The sequence below is a fragment of the Colius striatus genome, chromosome 1 (assembly GCF_028858725.1).
Source record: "Colius striatus isolate bColStr4 chromosome 1, bColStr4.1.hap1, whole genome shotgun sequence".
Taxonomy (NCBI): domain Eukaryota; kingdom Metazoa; phylum Chordata; class Aves; order Coliiformes; family Coliidae; genus Colius; species Colius striatus.
In genome coordinates this window covers 166817002-166826099 of record NC_084759.1, presented here as the reverse complement: position 1 = coordinate 166826099, position 9098 = coordinate 166817002, and the positions used below count along the sequence as shown (strand labels likewise).

At 39.4% G+C, this 9098-nt stretch overlaps 1 pseudogene; it reads left to right on the top strand.

The window, feature by feature from the left end:
• The first annotated feature begins 339 nt into the window (after positions 1-339).
• On the top strand, positions 340-986 carry LOC104560332 (L-lactate dehydrogenase B chain-like; annotated as a pseudogene).
• The last annotated feature ends 8112 nt before the right edge of the window (positions 987-9098 follow it).

Below are 9098 nucleotides of genomic sequence, written 5' to 3'. Positions count from 1 at the left end.
TTTACCCATATTAATCTTATTTCTTCTTATTAGACACTTCATTCATCTGGAGTGTAAACCAACAATCTGCTTGTAATGCTTACTGGCATTGTCTCTCATCAAAGAGCTGGGTGGAGAATTGCAGTTAATAGCAACAAAAGAGAGAGACCACTCCTTGGGTGGCAACATCTCAGAGGGTTTTCTACCTGACTCAAAACTGCTTGTGACTTTATAGTCATTATGGATGTATCCCTTGTTGTAACTCCGCCCCTTCTGTTGTGGAGCTTTCATTGCTTGAGCCTCAGACAGCAGTTGTAATGTTTTTCTCATGCTTCTGCTCTCTGAGCCTTGCTGAACACCATGACTACTCTCAAGAAACTGATGTCCCCCGTTGCTGTGGCAAGCATGGTCCCGAACAACAAGATAACTGTCGTGGGGATTGGACAGGTTGGGATGGCCTGTGCTGTCAGCATCCTTGGAAAGGATCTTTGTGATGAGCTTGCTCTGGTTGATGTTTTGGAAGACAAACTCAAAGGCGAAATGATGGATCTGCAGCATGGGAGCTTGTTCCTTCACACTCACAAGATTCTGGCAGACAAAGACTATGCTGTCACAGCCAAGTCAAAGATTGTGGTAGTAACTGCAGGAGTTCGTTAGTAAGAGAGGGAGAATCATCTCAACTTGGTTCAGAGGAATGTGAATGTCTTCAAATTCATCATTCCTCAGATTGTCAAATACAGCCCCAACTGCATCATCCTAGTGGTTTCTAACCCAGTGGATACATTAACCTATGTCACATGGAAGCTGAGTGGCCTGCCAAAACACCATCTGATTGGAAGCAGCTGCAATCTAGACACAACTAGCTTTCGCTGTCTGCTGGTTGAGAGACTTGGTATCCGCTCAACTAGGTGCCATGGCTGGGTCTTGGGAGAATATGGCCATGGGTAAAAATATCTATGTTTTCTTCGTGTACTTTTAATTTTGAAATATGTTTGAAAGAACAATGAGTTACCAGGCTATCTAAAATTCTTCAGGCAGTGAAATAGCACTTTTATAAGAGATGCAAGAGGACTGATTTTCCCATAACACTACGTTTCAGTCTTTCCAACAGGAAGCCCAAGCTAGAAAGTTGTCCAATACCTGTTCCCAGTCATTGGTTGGTATGTCTCCTGAGACAGAAGGCATGGTTCTCATTTAAAAACAGTGGTATCTAACCTGTGAAAGCATGTTACAGTCCAGTCATTTGACACAGACCTTCCAATACTACCTGATGTTTGCAAGTGTGGGTTTTAGAAACCACATGAAGGACTTGCAAGTGTTTTTACGCGTGTACTTTCTGGTGCACTCTGGAATGGACATGCAGAAACACAGCCTTGCTTTTGTATAGCTGAGTGTGGAAATGAAGACCCAAAATACGCTGTTTGACTGAAGGGGTATGAGGAGAGCAGAGATACAACTGAGATTACATCAAATACAGAATGTTTGCCCTATTGAAATGAAAATTTCCCCTTTTTTCTGAGCTTTGATGTCCCGAATGAATAAGAAACAGACTTTTTTTCTGCTCTGAGCTCTCTTGCCATCCATTTAATGTCTGTCTCCTCAAGTTTACAGCCAGCTAATTACTGAATGCCAATATTTATGAAAGTCCAGCATATACAGTGATAATGACATAATAAAATATTTAGAGGGAGCACATTTTCCATAAATACTAACACTGAGTAATGACAGTAACTACTCTCATGGTATTCCCACTAATTTAGGGGGACAACGTGCAAGATTTCCATGAAGCTTAAAGTCCAGAGACTATTCACTCCTTACCCTATCAGTGACTGCAGACCCAGCACATAGTAGCAGTATGGAAGAGCTATGACTTCTTATTCCTGAAAAATTGTTGCTGAATGGATGGGATGAGGGCTATTTTTAAGGTGCCATGATTGGTTTGCAGGTAGTGGGGAGCCTGACAAGGTGAGTGGTGGGGAAGGAAAACTCCACCTTTGCACAATAGCTTGGTGATTGGAGAAACATTTATGTGGGGGGGGGAAGGGGTGGGCAGAGTATCAGACTGTCTCTGCCTCTCAAAATCCTCCTTCTCTCGCTAGCAAACTGCTTAGAAAATTTGCTCCAAGCACAGCTTGTTTTTAAGGCCTGTGGGATGAAGCAGTTGTTGAGAGCAAAGACATTCTCCAAGACTCAAATGACTCAAATGCACCTACGCTGAGGTTTTGGTGGAATTTAGCCAGTGGGCATCAGATTCAAAAGCCTGAGAGGATAGGGCAGGACAGACATCACGGTGGGAGGGACTGCACTGGCAAACTTTGTTTCCATGTAGTAAGGGAAAGATTGCAATTTTGAATGTTAAAGAAGCTGTTCCTGCCTACTGCTGACTTCTGTACTTCCACATTCAAATCACAATTATATTTACCACATAATTGTAAACAGATGACAACCTTGGGTTTCTATCTTATTCAACAGAAAACTCTCTACTGTTACAATGTTTTCTAATATTAGAAATGGTAGAAGTGTCAGTAGCTCACACCATTTCCTGCAGATTCTGTTTCCCTAAGACAAGTTACAGAGCAATATTCATACAATATAACAAAAGATGTAAATTAAGCTGAATAAAACGGAATCAAATTGAGGAAATATTCGTTCTGTCTGGGAATGACGACACAGATAGCTAATGCAGTTCAAATAGTGTATCCGAAACGTTTTCCTTCAAGTAATTTGATTACTGTTCCTGACCAGTCCCATGTAATAATCAGATGTTCTCTGCTGGAGGATTAACCAGGCTTGCATTTGAGAGTCTGCTCTGAAGATCTGAAAAAAGATTCCACTGAATTCACTGGGCTTTGCATCAGATATCCAGCTTGCAGGGCTGGCTGAAATGAGCTCAAGGAGTGGAGGAGTGGCCTGCTGGGCTGTAACATCACAACATAACTCAGAACATCCATATTATGCCAGTGTGAGGGCTTGTCTGGTCCTGTTTTCACTCTCCCATGCACATCATAAAGAGGAAGGAAAATAAGACTAAAGGAGCGTGTGTTTGTTCCTCTGTAGGGGGCAGTGTAGGAAGGTACAAAATTACAGAAGGGGGAACCATCTTTGTACACCTCCAAAGCAATAGGAGAATCCCTAAACTACAGGCTATAACGAGATGGTCATGTTTAGTAGCAACTAACAGACCACACTTTCATGAATTTGTGTTCCTTAATATTTTTTGACTAATTAAGGTCCATAGGAAACATCTTTTAAAAAAATCTACTACCTTTTAGCTGCAGATATGGACTGTGTTCCTCATCCTCTCCTGGCTTTCTGTCCTGAAGAACAGTAGTGACTTCAGTATCTGAAATAATAAAGTAATAGCACCAGAAATGAAGCTTTTCATTATCATCATTTACTTGACAGAGGTGGGGGCAAGTTGGTGAGATGTCAGTGATTAATTACCTAAAGAACAGAAAGAAAAATGAAAAATATTTTGAGTAGAGAGATGTGTAATTAGCTGAGTGGAATCAGGAACCCTGTGTTTCCATCCACTATTTGATTATCTCGCTCAAATTCTCTGTTCCTTTAACGTGTGAAACAGAAATGTGTAGCATAAATGACAACATGGACAACTACCTTAAAATTTGTATAATATATTGAAGTTTTTTATTACAATATAAAAGACAAATATATGCCATTTCTTGGTCCTTAATGTAAATGGTTTGCTTGCATTGAGCATTGTCCTCACTTAAATGGATTCAAATACTACACCTCTATACAAATATATACATTTAAATGGTTAAATTCTTATTGAATGTGCTCAAAAGTAATCGTAAAATAGCAGTTACTGACATCAGATCCTGCTCTTCTCTTCTGTTTGTTATTGGCATAACTCCTGAAGCTTGATTTTCCCATGGTGCAAGTTTGCTCTTCCGCTCAATTTCTCTTTTGTGAAGTGAAACGAAGAACTCGTGTGACTGGAGGAAGCTCATCTTCCTGTGTGAGGGTATGGGAATAGCAAAAGAAAACTGGCTTCTGTCAAGCAAAATTTACATGTACTATTGACATGTATCTGAAAGCTTCATTAGCAGTGATCCATTAAACCAGATCTTTAACTTGAAAGTGTGATGCAGACCCTGAAACAGAACAAAAGGAAACGGTCATATTTGCAAATACGTAAGAAATATTTGCAATTGATTCTGATAGTTTTTTTCTGAACAACAGTGCATCCAGATTTTGTTTTGCTGTGGAAGGCTGCACATGCCACCACTTATAGGAAGAATGAGTCAACAGTTAAACAAAATGACCCATTAAGCAACTGTTAAAATGAAATAGAAATCTCTTGCTCATTAACTTTGAATAAAGTATGCTGAACAAAATACTGACATTTTAGAAAGTTATTTAGAAGACTGAATAATAACCATGTTGTGTCTACAATTTTGTGTCTGTGGTTCTGTCTCCACTTCTCCCTTCAACCAAAAAACGTCCTCTCTTAGTCACTATGCAGTTTGATTTCTTATTAACCTTTTTTTTCCCAAGGAATTCAGGAGATTTTATGCGGTTGCTTCACATCTTCATTCATTAGGCAAGTTCAAGTCTCTTTACTGCCACTGATCATGTATGTTTTTGAGCTCTTGGTAGTTTACCCAAAAGGCATCACCTTTTCTTTTCTTTTCTTTTCTTTTCTTTTCTTTTCTTTTCTTTTCTTTTCTTTTCTTTTCTTTTCTTTTCTTTTCTTTTCTTTTCTTTTCTTTTCTTTTCTTTTCTTTTCTTTTCTTTTCTTTTCTTTTCTTTTCTTTTCTTTTCTTTTCTTTTCTTTTCTTTTCTTTTCTTTTCTTTTCTTTTCTTTTCTTTTCTTTTCTTTTCTCTTTTCTTTTCTCTTTTCTTTTCTTTTCTTTTTCTTTTCTCTTTTCTTTTCTTTTCTTTTCTTTTCTTTTCTTTTCTTTTCTTTTCTTTTCTTTTCTTTTCTTTTCTTTTCTTTTCTTTTCTTTTCTTTTCTTTTCTTTTCTTTTCTTTTCTTTTCTTTTCTCTTTTCTTTTCTTTTCTTTTCTCTTTTCTTTTCTTTTCTTTTCTTTTCTTTTCTTTTCTTTTCTTTTCTTTTCTTTTCTTTTCTTTTCTTTTCTTTTCTTTTCTTTTCTTTTCTTTTCTTTTCTTTTCTTTTCTTTTCTTTTCTTTTCTTTTCTTTTCTTTTCTTTTTTCTTTTCTTTTCTTTTCTTTTCTTTTCTTTTCTTTTCTTTTCTTTTCTTTTCTCTTTTCTTTTCTTTTCTTTTCTTTTCTTTTCTTTTCTTTTCTTTTCTTTTCTTTTCTTTTCTTTTCTTTTCTTTTCTTTTCTTTTCTTTTCTTTCCCTTCCCTTCCCTTCCCTTCCCTTCCCTTCCCTTCCCTTCCCTTCCCTTCCCTTCCCTTCCCTTCCCTTCCCTTCCCTTCCCTTCCCTTCCCTTCCCTTCCCTTCCCTTCCCTTCCCTTCCCTTCCCTTCCCTTCCCTTCCCTTCCCTTCCCTCCCCTCCCCTCCCCTTCCCTCCCCTCCCCTCCCCTCCCCTCCCCTCCCCTCCCCTCCCCTCCCCTCCCCTCCCCTCCCCTCCCCTCTCCTCTCCTCTCCTCTCCTCTCCTCTCCTCTCCTCTCCTCATAGAAGTGTTCAGATGTCACCTAGCATGCAGGTTATCATTATGGCAAAAATTAGACAGGCAAAAGTTGTGGCCTGAACAGACTGCTCAGACCACCTGGTTTTCCTTATTTGCAGCCACTGACATTTCTATCTAAGCCTCATCTTAGAAATATATTACTACAGAGCTACTATTTCTGGGCATTGCAAAGAGTAAATGCAAGTCTTGACATTGCCTGTGCCATGCTTGCACAGGTAAAGTTTGCAAAATAGTAGTGGGATTATGAATGGGAGGCTTCACTAATGGGTTCCTGGCACAGTATGAAGACTACATTAGATATTCACTGCTGACATGACAAGATACTGTCCCAAGAGGGATGATGGATTGAAAGAAAAGAAACATTGCCAGCCTGAAATCTAAGCTGCCCAGCCACGTACCCTGGTATGTGCCTGGGCAGCTTTCTACAAGGTTTTGTAAAGTTAACTAATATTTATTGCAAATAAGACTCTAAACAAATTCTGTGCATGAAATGAACTAAAAAGGATATGCTGAGTCATTGTGTTCTCTTCAGCCTTGGCTGTGGACATTTGGCTGTTACTGTTCTTTGTCAGGAACATTGCTGCCTAAGACAAGGATGTAGCTGCTGCCATCCTAGTCCCCTTCCTTTTCATCAAAGGGGCCCATGTCAGACAAATGATGGAATGAAGCTGGGTTAAATAGGCACAACACAAACAACATGTAGAGGAATAAAACCAATGGCAAAGCACCTGCTCTCTTTACCTCTGTATCCATTTCCCTTTCTCAGGAAAGGATGTGCCTTTTAAGTAAATAGCTTTGAACTTGCATAGATTTAGCACTTCGAAAAGATAACCCCATACCCTAAAGGATGGGAGGGTGATCAGTTGAAGTACCTCTTAAACTCTTTTCATTATTAATTGGATGTCTAGGAAAACATTTTGCTGGTGTAATTCTATATACCCAGTAGGCTAGTGCCAGATATTCCATTAAATGGTGCAAGGATTACCTGAGCTGCCTGCATAGGGAGAGCCACAGCCCTGTATTAACCCCTATTGATGTATGCACAAGTGAGAAAAGACAAAACCATGCACAGAAGAGCCTTAGTCTGTCAGTCTGTCTGTCCAGGATAGCCTAAAACTTCCTTTTACAGTAACTGGAGCTGAAGGCACTCAGGGAATAAAGACAAAGATGTTAATTTGAGGACAGAATTACTGCAACTCTTTGGATATTAAACAGGGAGCTCTCTCTGAGAGCTCTGTCCTGGACTTGGAGGGAGAAGGAAGGAATCTTTTGAGATAGTATAAAGAGTATGGAGTTGAGTAAACCAGAATGAGTAAAGGCTCACTTTTGCTAGATATTTCATTCTCTGCCAGTTGAAGAAGTTTCCTCTGCAGCTTCAATGTTAGCTCTGCCAGGTGCCCATCCCCAACCTGCTCCATCACTCCTGCTCATGCCCATTACCCTAGAAAGCCTTTCAAGTTTCTGTCAGCGCTTGTCACCTTCTCCACGTCTTCATTTGAAACAAAAATCAAGAATGGGGCAGCATGCTGATTTCCATAGTCACCAATTAACTGGATTGACCCCAGATGGGTTGTGGACTTGCCCCATTGTGACCCCACAGGAACCCATAGCGAGGAGTAGACATACACGTGATGAGGGAATGGAAAGACCATCTGAAATTCAGAGGCAGCATTTGCATTTTCTAGGGCTCTCTGTTATGCAGTAGGCCAACATTTAAAAATGCACTCTTCATGCATTTAGGGTCACTCTCATTAGGCCTGTTAATCCTCCAAAGTAATTTATATTTGCCTTGACCCTTCTTTGCAGCACTGTCATCACAAATGCTTTTTGGTTTATGAAATAGAAGAAAAAGATATTTGTGTATTTAAAGAAAGAAACATTCTAAGATTTGTCTTGAAAGCAAAGAAATTCCCTGCTTTACTGTATGTAAGAACAGGGCAGTGATGTAGCCTTCTTGTCTTAATTTCTTTTGGCCTTTATTATAACTGTTCAATGATTTTCTTCATTTTCTTACAGAACAAGACCTTTCTCAATATGCACAAGCAGTACCTTAAAGGAAGCCAGCCAGTTCCCAGATGCCATGTATCCTGTTTAAACTCTGAAATTAGTAAGATCCCAGCAGCCCAATTGTTCCTGGATTTTTCCTCCAAAAGAGCTGGTGAAGTGTCTTGGACTGCCATGTAAACAGGCTGGGCAGTGCTGTCAAAAGGAATAATAAGTCGACTGTACAAGTAATCTGTAGTTCATGTGAATAGTGCTGATTGCCAAGGTATGAATGCCATATTTTGTAAGAAAATAGTTTCCAGCAGATGTTCCTATAATCCTATTTACTGGTTCTATACTATTTCCTGCTGGTCACATAACATGACCTTTCAGTGTTTTTCACATGTTGGAAAAAACCCCGATGAATATAATGTAAGAAATAATTCATCACAGGCACAGGAATGGAGTAGATGACCTAAATGATTTCCAATTCCTACTTGTTCTTTGTTATACTAAATATGCCCATAATTAGAGGACAAAAGAACAATTATTCTGATGTAAAAACACCCATGTTATTTGTTAGAATAGTAAAAATAATTTGGTAAAAATGTCATGCCCCCAAATTAAATAATTATATTGTACAAAAACTGTGCATCAGCTGGGCTTGGCAAACAGCTCTCCGTGTGGGAAGCTGTGCTGGAGTGTGCCCTGGCCTCAACACACCGCATTTCTTGGGGTATTTACTGTATGATTTCCTGAAATACTAAACTAAACACTGTTTTTCTTTCTTGCTTACTGAACACAAATTAAACCCACAGAAAGTGCAGCTTGTCATATTCACAGAGCTTCAGCTTCTCTCCTTCCTCTCTTCCAGTCTAGGGTTTGTTTGACTGTAAATTTTGAATATCTCTCCCTCAGAAATCATCCTGACAATAAAAAGAGGGAGAGTGAGAATCAAGTAAGGCATTGATTTGGATTTTCTAAGAGAAAATTGAAGTGAAACAAATAACATTTTAAGCCTAGATGTGGTAGTAGTTCTCATGAGTAAGTGCTGTGATGGGAACCCCTTTATCTTTAGTGCTATCTTTCGCTTCCCAGTGGGAAAATATAGCCAACATGTTCACTGGAGATGTATGATTTTTTTTCTGGGGAAAAGAGGACTAGTTAAAGTAATGGTAGCAATTGGTCATCACTAGGTGCCCCTACCACAGATCAATGATGGAACCAGAGGAAACAAGCCTGTTGCAACTTGTTCTGCTGCTGGGTTTGTATGTGAACTGGTTTAGTAGAACTCCTTGAGGATTTTGGTTTCCAAGGCCATGACAAATGGTGATATATGTCTGGACAGATGTGAGTTTAACCTTCCTCTGTTTTAACCTTCTGTAGCTCATGAGTTTTCAGCGGGCTGATTAGAGAGATATCTCTGGAAAACTTAGCCTTTCCAACTTTCCAAAGTAGAGCTAATGATGAGGGCATCATTCTTCCCATGACCAATGCTTCTTGAGCAAGGCAC